Source organism: Corvus cornix, chromosome 3 (assembly GCF_000738735.6).
Source record: "Corvus cornix cornix isolate S_Up_H32 chromosome 3, ASM73873v5, whole genome shotgun sequence".
NCBI classification, from domain to species: domain Eukaryota; kingdom Metazoa; phylum Chordata; class Aves; order Passeriformes; family Corvidae; genus Corvus; species Corvus cornix.
In genome coordinates this window covers 86,533,778-86,546,814 of record NC_047056.1, presented here as the reverse complement: position 1 = coordinate 86,546,814, position 13,037 = coordinate 86,533,778, and the positions used below count along the sequence as shown (strand labels likewise).

General features: G+C 41.9%; 1 long non-coding RNA gene across 1 annotated transcript in view; it reads right to left on the bottom strand.

The window, feature by feature from the left end:
* Positions 1 to 13,037, bottom strand: part of LOC104693225 — a 61,244-nt gene that overhangs the window by 16,689 nt on the left and 31,518 nt on the right. The window contains exon 2 of the long non-coding RNA XR_005604224.1: positions 7,728 to 8,060. This is a non-coding gene — a long non-coding RNA (uncharacterized LOC104693225). The remainder of the gene's footprint in view (positions 1 to 7,727; positions 8,061 to 13,037) is intronic.

Below are 13,037 nucleotides of genomic sequence, written 5' to 3'. Positions count from 1 at the left end.
CTTTTGCTGCAATTTGTGTCTATTGCCTCTTGTTCTTTCACTGTGAATGGTTGTCAGAAGTCTGGTTATATCTTTTCTATAAACCCCTTTAACTTTTAGTAGACTGCAATTAGATTTCCTTGATCTTGTCTTCTCCAACCTGAAAAACTCCTATTCAGTTTTCTTCACCTCCTGCATCATACGCTCCATTCCCTAATTATCTTCTTAACCAAATATTGGACTTTCTGAAGCTTGTCAATCTCTCTTTTGTATAGGAAGAAATGATACTGGGCAGAGTATCATATCTATGCCCTGAGAGTGTCAAAGAGAAAGAAATAATTGACTCACTGGCTACACCGCTACTAACACAGTATGCAGTTAGCTTTCATTGATGCAGGTGTTTTTTCTACCAGGGCTGCACAATCCTTTTCTGCAGTGCATCTTTCTGGCTGGCAGGCTGTAATGTTCCATGAGTTTATTCCATCTCAGATAGCAGGACTTTTTGTCTTTGCTGAATTATTGAGTTTCTGTTGGACTCTGTCTCTAGTACGTCAAGGTTTCTGTGAAAGGAAATCCTACCATCCAGTGTATCAAGCAGTCCTCCCATTCTAAGGTCTCACATCAACCTAATGATGAAATATTCTGTCCCCTAAGCAGACTTGATTACGATATTAAGTTGCACCAACTTCAGTATTACACAAGAAACATAAGAAAAATTCACAATTGGTTGGCAGCTAGGTCTTGAACCATTAACCTTAATGGTACAGTAAATTTTTTCCTATTTATAATTTACCCATCTAGTAGCTCCCTCCCCAGCTTAGGTTCAATGATGCTATGGGAAATACTGTCAAAAGCCTAGACACTGATAAAGCAAATGTCATTCACTGATCTCCCTAGTGCCAGCCATCTTCTCAGAGAAGGCACAATCATTGGTACAGGAGTGTGCCCTTACTAGACCAATGCTGATTGTTCCAGACCACCTTCGTGGCCTTTATGTGTCTTGAACTGGCTTCTAAGAGAATTTACTTCATAGTGTCCCAGGGACTGAGGGTAGAAGAAGGTAGCAAGGACTTCAGACTCTTCTGTGTCCTTCACTATTGACAAACCACTCCATCCAACGTGCCAAGATTGTACTTGGGTACTCCTTTTGTTTCTGATGTAAATTTAAGAGCCTTTCTTATTCTCCTTCATAACTTATCTTCTTTCCTATCTCTCTCTATTTGTAACCCCATCTGAATTTTTACCTTTCAGTTCCATTTTAGCACATCAGAGCACCATTGTATATCCCTCCCTGGTATCCCATCCCTACTTCCATTTTCCATATCTACTTCCAGCTCCTGTGTACATAGGCAAGTATAACCTGTGGTTGATGATAATCTTTCAGACCAGCCTTAGGACAGCAAGATCTCCAATTATGGATCTTCTTTATAGTAGTCATGAGAAGTATGATGTCTTGCCTATGTCTCATTGTACTTGTGATTCTAGGTTGCTTTTGTAACAGTAAGTCTCTGAGGAACTTCGAACAAATGGAACAGAACATATAATTCTCTCTCAAAACACATTTACAGCTAGGCTGAAGAATCTAACTTTACCTGCAGTCACTGTAAAATTAAAAGAACAATCAGATCTTTCTCCTGGCAATTCTGAGATAATATCCTTTTAAACTGTGTAACAGATGTGCTTTAAACATATCACAGGAGAAAAGAAAAAAATTTTCCCAGATGAAGCTTCATTTTCCTTCATCCTCACTGAGAAACAGCTGGAATGCAGATAATGTACACTCCTCTAGTTTCCTATACACGCTCATTATGGTTAATGACCTAGTCAGTACAGTTTTTAACTTTATCTATACTTTGCACATATCTAGCCATATCTTAATTTTATCAGCATTCCCTAAAATACCTTTTGTCTCTTTCACTTGCAAAAAAATCCTTCTCTGGTCAAAGAAAGATCACTTTGGAAAAAAAGTCCTGTTTAGTTCCATTCTGATAAAAATTATTTAAGTTAGAGAAATAAGGATATTTAAATACAAGGAAGTTGAAGCTTATATATACAAGTCAAATTAAATAACCTGTGTTCTTCACATCATTAGTCTCACCTTGATATTGTTGTCAGAGAGCAATGATTCAAAGTGTAAGGAACAGAATCGTGAGATGCATATCGAAATAGCGATGCTGGCCTAGCCATAAGGCAGAGAAACCTTCAGGTTCATGATGTTTCCAACTTAAGGATTTTTGAACAAACATGACCATTAATTCTATGGAATAAAGTTTTTCTGATTCCCTTCCAGCTCCTTTGAGACAATTTATAGCTGCAGGGAGTACTGAAGGAAAAATTCAGTGAACTGTCCAAATGCATAATTGAAACTGCATAACCATGAGATTTTGTACAGCATCACAATGGTGGTGAGATATTTTACCCCTTGGCTCTTAAGTGCTTCACTGGCTTAGATTTTATAGAATGCAAATGTCACAAAAATGGTAAATAGAGGGAGTTGCAATTACTGTTACAGGAAGTTCAATGTTTTGACAAGGATCCAGAGGTGGCAAATTGGATGTATATATAAGCAAAACCAAGAAAGTTCAGACTGAAATACCAGAAAGCTGATCTGGAAGTAATATAGAGGTCAAGAAAAGTCCTTTAATCTTATACCCATAAAGACTTTATCCTGAAAGACCAAATAGGAAAGTGAGATGCAGTCAAACAATGAAAATGAATGAGGTACATTCCTGTGAAAATGGAAGAACAGACTAATTAGAATTGAGTGTAATGATGTTTGACTTCCATACAGACTGGTTGTTCTCTGTCATAAACCAGCCAAGACTGAAATGAGCAAATAAAGATGTTTTACTGTAGGAAGCATTGTGAGGTAGTATAGATTAGAAAATCTGAAAATCACCATTAAATTTTAAAATAATAATAATTTAAAAAATCAACATAAAATGAAAATTCAAAGTTATAAATTAGGTCTTGTCATCTTTTAAAAATACACAAACAGGTAAGATTATCTTTAAATTTGAGCATTCTAACCAAATCAAGCATTCTGAATATCTGTCCAACAAAACCATATGATTTATGTTTTATGAAAATTCAATAGTCACATTCAAAATAGCCCAGAGGATCATCCCAAAGCTCATATGAAGACAAGGAATGGCACTATCTCTAATGATTCAATAAACTTGCTTGAAAAGGCTATCTTAGCAGTTGGATAATCTCGGCCAAAGAACAATGAAGATTAAGATTGTTTGTTCAGAAGGAATTTGAATGAAGCTAACAGATAACTAGATACGTGTGATTCTTGTGATAAGCCAAAGTAAAAAAGTAAAAGTAGGTAGAGATAGAGACGAAACTATTAAGTATGGGATCCTTGTCTGTTATTCGAAAGGGAATCAGTGATTTACTAAATAAGATTCAGAGACCAGATGTCTAAGTAAGTATTTGAGGGATCAGACAGAAGCAAGGAATGGTTTAGCAAAAGGAAAGCTGAGTCACAGGGAATGTTCATTAAAAGAAAGAATATAGACTATGAGATACTGATGAATTCTTGTATCAATTTACTGTCAGCTGAGCATTTTAACCATATACACCCCGCATATTTTTCAATAATTTTACTCACACACCAAAATTGCCTTTTTATGATAATACTGATGTATTCCACAGGAGTATTGAATATAAACTTAAATTGAATGTTTTCCCTTGGAAAAATAATTAAACTTCTTATTCATTTTAGAGCATATCATGGCACATTTTAATTTGGAAAGTAAAAAGGATAATACCAAATTACACTAATAACCAAAGTAGTGCTAATAATTTTGAAATGAAAAAGATAAGAGTTCATTGATTGTGAGCAATTAGTCTATAACAGCAGGTAGCAAGAGATTTCATTTCACTGAAGAATTTCTATTTTGAGCCTTCAAAGGATTTAGTTTTTATGTTTAAAAGAATTAAAAAAGAATCCTGAAGTGCCATAACATGTACACACATAATGTTACAGTAAACCTTTGCCCTTTCCCCCATCTAGTCTCTACTTCCTCTGTGACCTTGACTGCATACATCATTTAGCTTATATGGTTTCCAGAGTAGCCAACCTATTCTTTCTGAAACACTTTATGCTTACTCACACCCAGGTATATTCTTGGACCTGAACTACCAGATACATGAGCCTGGAGTTGCCAAGATTACATCTGAAGGCTTACAGTGGGTGGTGGGTTTTGGTTTGACCTTGGATGGCTGCAGACCTCTACCATCTTCTCTGTCAATCACTCTCCTCCTCAGCAGGAGACTGGGGAGAAAGTCAGGCAGAAAGCTCATGGGTTGAGATAAGAACAGGGAGATCACTCACCAATTGCCATCATAGGCAAAGCAGACTCAGCTTAGGGAAAACTAATTTAATTTCTTGCCCATCACAAGAGTAGTGAGATAGTGAGAAACAAAGACAAAATCTAAACCATCTTCCCCTCACCCCCACCTCCCTCCTTCTCATTCTCTCACTTTGGCATTTACTCTGATGTTTCCCACTTTTTCTGTTCCTTTCTCCTCCCTCTGTTTCCACCTCTTTCCTAAACATCTTTCCCCGAAGGTGCCCCCACCTCAGCAGTGGGCTCAGCTGTGCCCAGCAGTGGGCTCAGCTGTGCCCTGCAGTGGGTGGGTTGGAGCTGGCTGGAACAAGCTATGTCCAGCACAGGGAAGCACTGGCTTCTCTTCACAGACACCCCATTGTCAGCACCAGGACACCTGCACCCTCTACAGCTCCAGAATCAAGCCCAGCTGAAGTGTACCTAGTTTTTGCTCCAGGATTTCTTAGGTCCTAATGGAGAGCAGGGACTTCCCAGCGCTTCTCTGTCTGACAACAATAGGCTTTGGTTAGTCAGCATTTACACTCAGGCAATGGTCACACCTCCTTGCCAGATGTTTCTGCAGCACAAGACAGAGACACTGTATGGGTCTGGCTGAGAAGTTAATTTTCTCCACAGCAGCATTCACAGTGCAGTGCTTTGCATTGGTAGCTAGAAGGGTGTTGGTAATACACCAGTGTTTTGATTATTGCTGAGAAGTGCTCCCTCAGCATCAACACTGTCCAACATTCCACCCCTTCATCAGTGAGCTGGGGACAGGAAAGATGTTGAGAGAGGACACAACTAGGACAGCTGACCCAAGCTGATATATATAGGTATAGGGATATCCTATACCAAGGGACATCAGCTTGGATATAAAAGCTAAGAGAAAGAAGAGGAAGGGGAGGCATTTATTTGCAGTATTTACCTTCCAGAGCAACTGCTACTCATGCTGAAGCCCTGCTTCCCAGGAAGTGGCTACACATGGCTTGATGATGGGAAGTAGAGAATAAAAGTTTGGGTTTTATTTCCTTCACATGGGCATGTTAAACCTTTCACTTTTGCTTTAGTAAATTGCCTTGTCTCAACCTATGAGTTGTTTTCCATCTTATTTTCTCTCCCCTGTCAAGCTGAGAAGGGGGAATGAAAGAGTGGTTTTCTGGGCAGCTGTGAAGTGGGTTGGTGCTGGCTGAATGCCAGGCACCCACCAAAACCTCTACCTCTACCCACCAAAACCCACCAACCCTCTACAACTGGAAAAGAGAGAAAATATAATGAAAGGTTCATGAGTTGAGAGAAGGACCAGGAGAGATCACTCACCAAATACCATCACAGGCAAAACAGACTTAATTCAAGCATATTAATTGAATTTATTACTAACATAATCAGAGCAGGACAATGAGAAGTAAAAGCAAATCTTAAAAACACCTTTCCCCCATCCTTCTCTCCTTCCCAGCTCTGCCTTCTCACCCCCAACGGTGCAGGTAGACAGGGAAAGGGGGTTACAATCAGTTCATCACACATTGCTCCTGACACTGTTCAAGGAGGGGAATCCTTCCCCTGCTCCACTGTGGGTCACTCCCACAACAGACAGTCCTGCACAAATTCCTCACTCATGAGTCTATCCCACAGGCAACAGTTCTCTAAGGACTGCTGCAACTTGGGTCACTCTTCCGTTGGGTGAAATCCTTCAGGCACAGCCTGGCCAGAGTGTGTCCACCACAGGGTTACAAGTTCTACCAAGAATGCTCCAGAATGGGCTTCCCTGTCCATAGGTGTGCAGGTCCCTGCCAGCACTCTGCTCCAGCATGGGCTTCCCATGGGTTCACAGCCTCCTCTCAATCATTCATATGTTCCAGCATGAGTCTCCACCCCTGTGGGTTGTAGGTGGATCTCTGCACGCCCCGTAAAACGCCGTGGGCTGCAGGGGCACAACTGCCTCGCCGTGGTCTGCACCACAGGATGCAGGGGAATCTCAGTTCTGGAACCTGGAGCACCTCCGGCCTCTCCTTCTGCACTGACCTTGGTGTCTGCAGAGCTGTTCCTCTCACATCTTCTCACCCCGCTCTTCTCTGGCTGCAATTACATCTGAGCAATAACTTTTTTTCCTTCTTTTAATACGTTATCACAGAGACATTACTATCATCCTGATTGGCTCAGCCTTGGCCAGAGCAGGGTCTGTCCTGGACCTGGCTGGCATTGGTTCTGCTGGTGTACCGGTTTGGCCAAATTTAGAAATATATCCTCTGAGAGAAGGCAGGTCACCACCCCTCCCCTCACCAGGTTCGGGAAAGAATAAATTTTCCTCAAAGGAAAGTGAAAGAGATAAGAACTATTTATTTGACAAACACACAGGAAAAGGAAAATAATGCTAAATAATGAAAATCTCTTGCTGTGGAGAAAAAAACCTGGAAAAGTGTCAGAGGCCTCCCTTTGGTCTCCTTGGAGCTGGGGCTTGGCCCAGAGCCAGACCCTCTGTGCCCAGTGGTAAGTCCTCCCGATGTGCTCTGATATTGAAGCAGTCCAGTGGAAAAGGGAGAAAATCTGAAATTCCGAGGAAGGAAAAAAAAAGTTCAACTCTCAGTCTCTCTCCGGAGAAAAAGAAGCTGAAAAAACTGGCCAAAAGCTGACTGGGCAGCAACAAGCCGGGTGCTTCCTCGCTTCCCCAGCTGCAGCTGGAAAAAAAGTCGCTATCTCTGTGTGACTTTGAACAAGCTGCAAACTGCTTTGAAAAAGTTTTGCTCAGTTTTTCCTTCACCCTCTCAGGCCTAGTTTAAAGGCATAAAAAGGCACAAAAATTAATTTCTGGGCATAGGGCAGCAATATGGGATACACATCATAAAGTCACCCTGAGACAGCTGGATATGAGGGGAACCCTTCTGGTAGCTTCTCAGAGAAGACACCTCTGCAGTCCCCCCACTTTGAAAACCTGGCCACGCAAACCCATCAAAGTCAACCTACCAGCAGACTGTGAAGCTGCTTTAGAATTCTGTTATTTTAATTATCCAGTCACTGTGTGAGATGTTTTGACAAAATATATTTGATTTTCCTTGGGGTTCCTACAGCACTACTTTTAGCCTATTCACCTGTGATATTCCGACTTCTGCATACTGCTGTCTTTGGCTCCAGCACATACCAAGCTACAGGAACAGCAAAACTGATGTGCTCTTCTGCTATGTACAGTTTAGCAGCTATTTTAGCAGGATGTAAGAAAATTCTGACAAAGACAGAATATTTTCTGCTTCTAGGTCATTAAGAAGAATTCATTCATGCTTACATTAAGAACATGTAATGAATTCCCATATGCAAACTGGAACACTTGAAACACGAAAGTTGAAACAAGGAGCAAGATCACATTGTCATAACCACCGCATGTGGTCACTTATGCTAGAGAGGCATTTATTTGATACCCACCTCTATAAAATTCCTCAAGATACTTTAATGCCTGAAGATTTCAAATGACTCTTCCTGATCCTTGCTCCTTGCAGAACTTGCAAATGTAAATAAAATTCTGCTGCATACTTCTGTGTGGCGAGACAACATCTAATAGTTTCTTGGCTCATCTCATCAACCCAAATGATGGCTGCGTTTTCACTACAAGCTGGACAGAAAAGAAGTCTTCTTTAACACAAAATCATGCTTCTTTCCATATCTTCACCAGTTGTAATACTCTGTCTGTATCTCATGCAGTTGAGTCTGGAGTCGAAGCACATACACATTGGATATAAAGATTTTACATGGAGGCAGCTAAGAGAAAGAAAAGAATAAAACACAGGTTACAGCTGAATTATAAGGTTTTAAGAGATATATGCCTGAGCATGACAACACTGTGTCAATAGTGAGGAGAATTACAGATGTACTGCAGTGTCTGGGAAAGAAAATTAGCTTCCTCAGGATCTAATTTGAGTACACTTGTTTGTTTTACCAGAGCTGTGTTATAAATATATTCTGAAGAGTGCCAATCACTTGTAAAGCAATCTCAGAATGATATGCATTCAATTACAAAGCAATGTCCTGGTGTGAAATCTGGAAGACTTTTTCTTAAGCCATTTTAAACTGGACTATATAAATACCTACACAGCACTTTGTAGACAGAATTACACCCTGAGAAAAGCATTACCTTAATGAACCCATAGATGTTCTGATTTTCTAATTTGTATGCCAGTCATCTGATAAGAGTACATAACTAGAGGGCTGTAACAAATACATGCACTTTACTTACTATATTTAGTACCAGCCTCTCAGAAACCTGCAAATATTCATTTCCTTATTCTTTGTACTTATGAAATGTTTTTCACGGTATTTCAAGGGCTGTATTTACAAATTAAATATCTAGATCTAATCTACATTGTTCCAGTGAGAAATTTTTTTTTTTTTTTTTTTTTTTTTAATACTAGCAGCAGCATTCAAATAGAACTCTTACACTTTAACCAGTGATCATGGTCCCTAAACTTTTATAGTAAAATTGAGAAACACAGACCCATGGTTCAGGCAATCCAGGTACCTAGGCTACGGCTGCACTAACAATTTGCTGCCTCCTTTTGCACACCAACATGGCTGGCAGCTTCTTCAGACGTGCATATTTCTCTGTTGCTACAACAGCCACTGCTGGATGACAGTCCACTGCTTTTACACCTAGCAAGCAGTGGTACACAGTAGGAATAGGTTGGTAGAGCTAAACGGCTGAGGCTGTGAATCTGGTATTGATGAAATACATGTTTCAGAGATGATTACTCTAAAACTGCTTTGGTCCCATAAATCAGATACTTCTAAGAGCCAGGGTGCCTGAGACAGGCACACCAGGAGCCTAACCTAACACAGTCAGCTTCATTTCATCACTTCTGTGCAGGGCGCGTGCTCTGTGACACCAACATGTGCCTGTATGACACCAACGATATCACAGAATGGGAGCTAACTCCAAGATTGATCTCAGAAATACTTCTCTGATCCTAACTAAAACCCTGATGTGAACATATCCTGTCAGAGATTCCTCACGCAGTGTTTCTGGCTTGGTTTTGGTTTTATGTGACAATATCATATGGTCACCACTGGCTTCTGTATTTAGTTTCTCAAAAACATAATGATAGTTGAGGAACAAGATTCTTTGTACAAAAGAATATCTAAAATTACTTCATTATAAGAGCTTCCTAGACTGTAAAAATTTTATGAAAAAAGCAATAAAAAAATAATATTAGATGAGGTCAGGTCCATGCATATCTAAGTTCAGCATAAAAAAATTATTCATGGTCCCTATGTCAAAATAATCCTCATTCTAACCTGCACTGCAAATGCTACTGAAACTCAAAGACTGCAATAGTGTCAGCAATTGCTTGAGGGAAGCATTAACAAGTGGATTCGGCCTCTAATACTCCTTCAAAGACCTTTTGTGACGGAATTTTCTGTGAAATTGTGAAGTTGATCTGGAAGAGGCATGGAGATGAGCCGTATAACCTTAATAACACTTAAAGTACAGTTCTAGGTTGGTGAGTGTTTCCAGGTGGAAATGAAGGATAAGATTTGCCTCTGAAGCAATAAAAATAATGTGGAAAGTTACTTCAGTAAGTCAAAAGCTAGATAATGAAAGCAAAGAAGAACTAAAGAGGGGAGGTGGGTTGGTTTGTTTACATTTTATGTAAACAGAAAAGAAGGATTTTCACATTCTCTGTAGCCAACACTTGGTAAGGCCTACGAGTGTTACCTAAACCAAGAATTTCCACAGGAATTATCAGCTCAGTGTCTGCATATTTTTCAGCTTTAAAGTAAAAGCAATAGGATTTCCTTGCCCAAATCAAAAAATATAAAGAAATATATGGAAAGTAAAAAGTGTCTTGAAATTCAACATATTGATATACCTTTGACCTATTGGTATTTTATACTACGATAAATGTGGATATACATAGCTATTAAAATACACAATCAAGTAGTACGGAATTATATAATATTTTGTTCCTGTATTACAGCTTAATGACTGTAAGACGTGCCCATTCAAACATATTTTGGAGTTCAAAAGTTTCAAACCCATGCCACTATCCTCCAAACTCTTTCATGTGTAATTCTGGTTCAGTTCTAAGTCAATAAAAGAATGACAGGGGAACAAGACCTTTCCTTGTCTTTGGTAAAGACCCTGGTAGACCTGTAATAAGCACCTAACCCTCACCAGAGATGGTGTGAGATCGTGCCTTGCTTGAAAGATGCTGCATAATTCTGCTCTCCCATTAATCACAATCCTTATGTGGCCCATGTCACACAACAAAACTCTACAAAAAATGAAAACCTCTAGTAGCTGTCCAGCACAGAATTTTTGTTTTCCATTATTAATTGTCAGTTGTAAAGACAATTTTAAGATTCTAAATACGCCATTTACTCAGTAAATAGTAGGGGTTGTAATATGTGCATAAGTTCTTTCATGTTTGTGGTAATTTATCTGGCTTAGCCATTTAGCTTAATGGATATGTGTTGGGGTCCCTCCCCCCCCTGCCATGGAGCCCTGGGAGATGGGCCCTAGGGGGGAGGCACGGGGTTTCCCTGCCCCTGGTCACCTTTGTTTCCCATTGGTTGGTTTGTGTTCCCCTGTGTGGCCAAGGACCCTGGGGTCCCATGACTGAGAGTTCCTGAGCAGAGCCCCGGCCATGCGGCTGGAGAAATAAAGATCTCTGAAACATCTACCATGAATCTGTCCATATATATTTCCTTTCCACGGGACTCCTGGTTTGATATATGCGTGTTGCAGTATCCCCACTGCAACATAATGGTGGAAAATTGAGAGCAGAACGATCCCTGATCCCTAAGTGACTGATTTGTGTGAGTAAACCCTGGAAACTTTGGATTCCTCTTCTTGTTTTTGTTTTGCTATTCCATATCTGGACTATGGAAGAATCGTGGGAAATGTGGCTCTCTGAGCCACAGAAAAAAATGTATCTAGAAGTTAAAGGAATCCTTGAACAACAAAACAAGAAAGTATTGGAACCGGGAGATCTAGAACTTTTTTTTAACTGGCTTTTCAAAAATTTCTTCTATATTTCTCGAGACTTACTTTTTGATATTGAACCTCCTGGAACTAGTCAAGAGTGTTTTTGCCACGAGATCTTGTTGGAGATGAAGGATCAAACAGAACATGCATTAGTGATTGAACCCTTGCGTGGATCCCTCGTGGTCAGGGAAGCTATTCAGGAGCATTTATATGGTCCTATTACCCCTAAAGCAAAGGATGGCCATAGTCCCGCGGCCGAGCCCGCACGGCCACCATCCCGGGAGCACATGACTGCAGCCGTGCCGGCGGAGGTGCCTGCACTGGATGTGCCCAACCCCCTCGGGAGCGCGCGCCTTATCGCAGACCCCATCCCTGTCTCGGGGTCCCCGGCCACGCGACCACGAGTGAGGGAGCGATGCCGCAGGCGCCGCGGGTGCCATGGGCCACGAGCAGCCAGGAACCGGGCATCGGCGTTGCAGCCCGCTCTGAGCGACTGGCTCGGAGAGCCCTGCGTAGGGAGAAGCGGCGGTTTCCACAGCGACACGAGAAGCCGCGCAGTGCAGCGCCGAGCTGAAACAGGGCCGCTCTCAAAGCAGCGTGGAGTTTGCGGAACGGAACCGCTCACAGGCCACGGGGCCAACGGCAATGGCAACGCGGGGCCGACGGCGATGGTAACGCGGGGCCGCGCAGAGCCCGGACACGCGCCGGAGCAGCGCCGCTCGGAGAGCGCGAAGCAGCCGCAGCGCGGGGGCCCGGCCGAGACATCGGAGTCGGCGAGGCGGCGGCCACATGGGACCAGCAGCCACGATGAACATGCAAGCACATGATAGGAGGAGTTGTAGCCACGAAAGTCACAGGAACTGTGAAATGGTACAATGTCAAAAACAGCTATGGATTTATAACACGAGATGATACAGTGGAAGATTTATTCATCCATAGAACTGCCATTAAAAGGAATAACCCTAAAAATTACCTGCAAAGTGTAGGAGATGGGGAAGTTGTACAGTTTGATATAGTGCAAGGAAAGAAGGGTTTACAAGCAGCAAATGTTACTGGGCCTAGAGGTATTCCCGTCAAAGGCAGCCGTTATGCACAAAATTATAAACAATATCCATCCCTGCAATTTCCCTACCCACAGCCTACTTCCCCCTTTTACCCTATACCCAATATGAACCCCTTCCTAAGTTTACCCTATCCCCAGTTTATTCCTAATCCGTTTTTCACCCCATGGCTTCCCTATACAATTCCATTTCCCTACAATTCCTCTCCGATGCCGAGGGAGGGATGAAAAGGGGGAGGGAAGAAATTAAACCCTCTCCTGCCTCAGTTTCCCCACAAAGCATGCCCGGAGAGTTCTGTCTCCCTTCTGTCAGCCCTAAGATGTTCCACAGAATCTGTTTGGACATTTAAAGACTCAGGAGGATGGCTTGTTTTGTCTTGAAACTGTTCTTGTTATGTTTATCCAGTTGTTTTCATTCTCCTTTTATTAAAATAAAACGGGTGAGATGTTGGGGTCCCTCCCCCCCTGCCATGGAGCCCTGGGGGAGACACGGGGTTTCCCTGCCCCTGGTCACCTTTGTTTCCCATTGATTGGTTTGTGTTCCCCTGTGTGGCCAAGGACCCTGGGGTCCCGTGACTGAGAGTTCCTGAGCAGAGCCCCGGCCATGCGGCTGGAGAAACAAACATCTCTGAAACATAAAAAAAAAAAAAAAAAAGACTGTAGGAGCTTGGGTGGGTTGGACGGTCGGGACGGA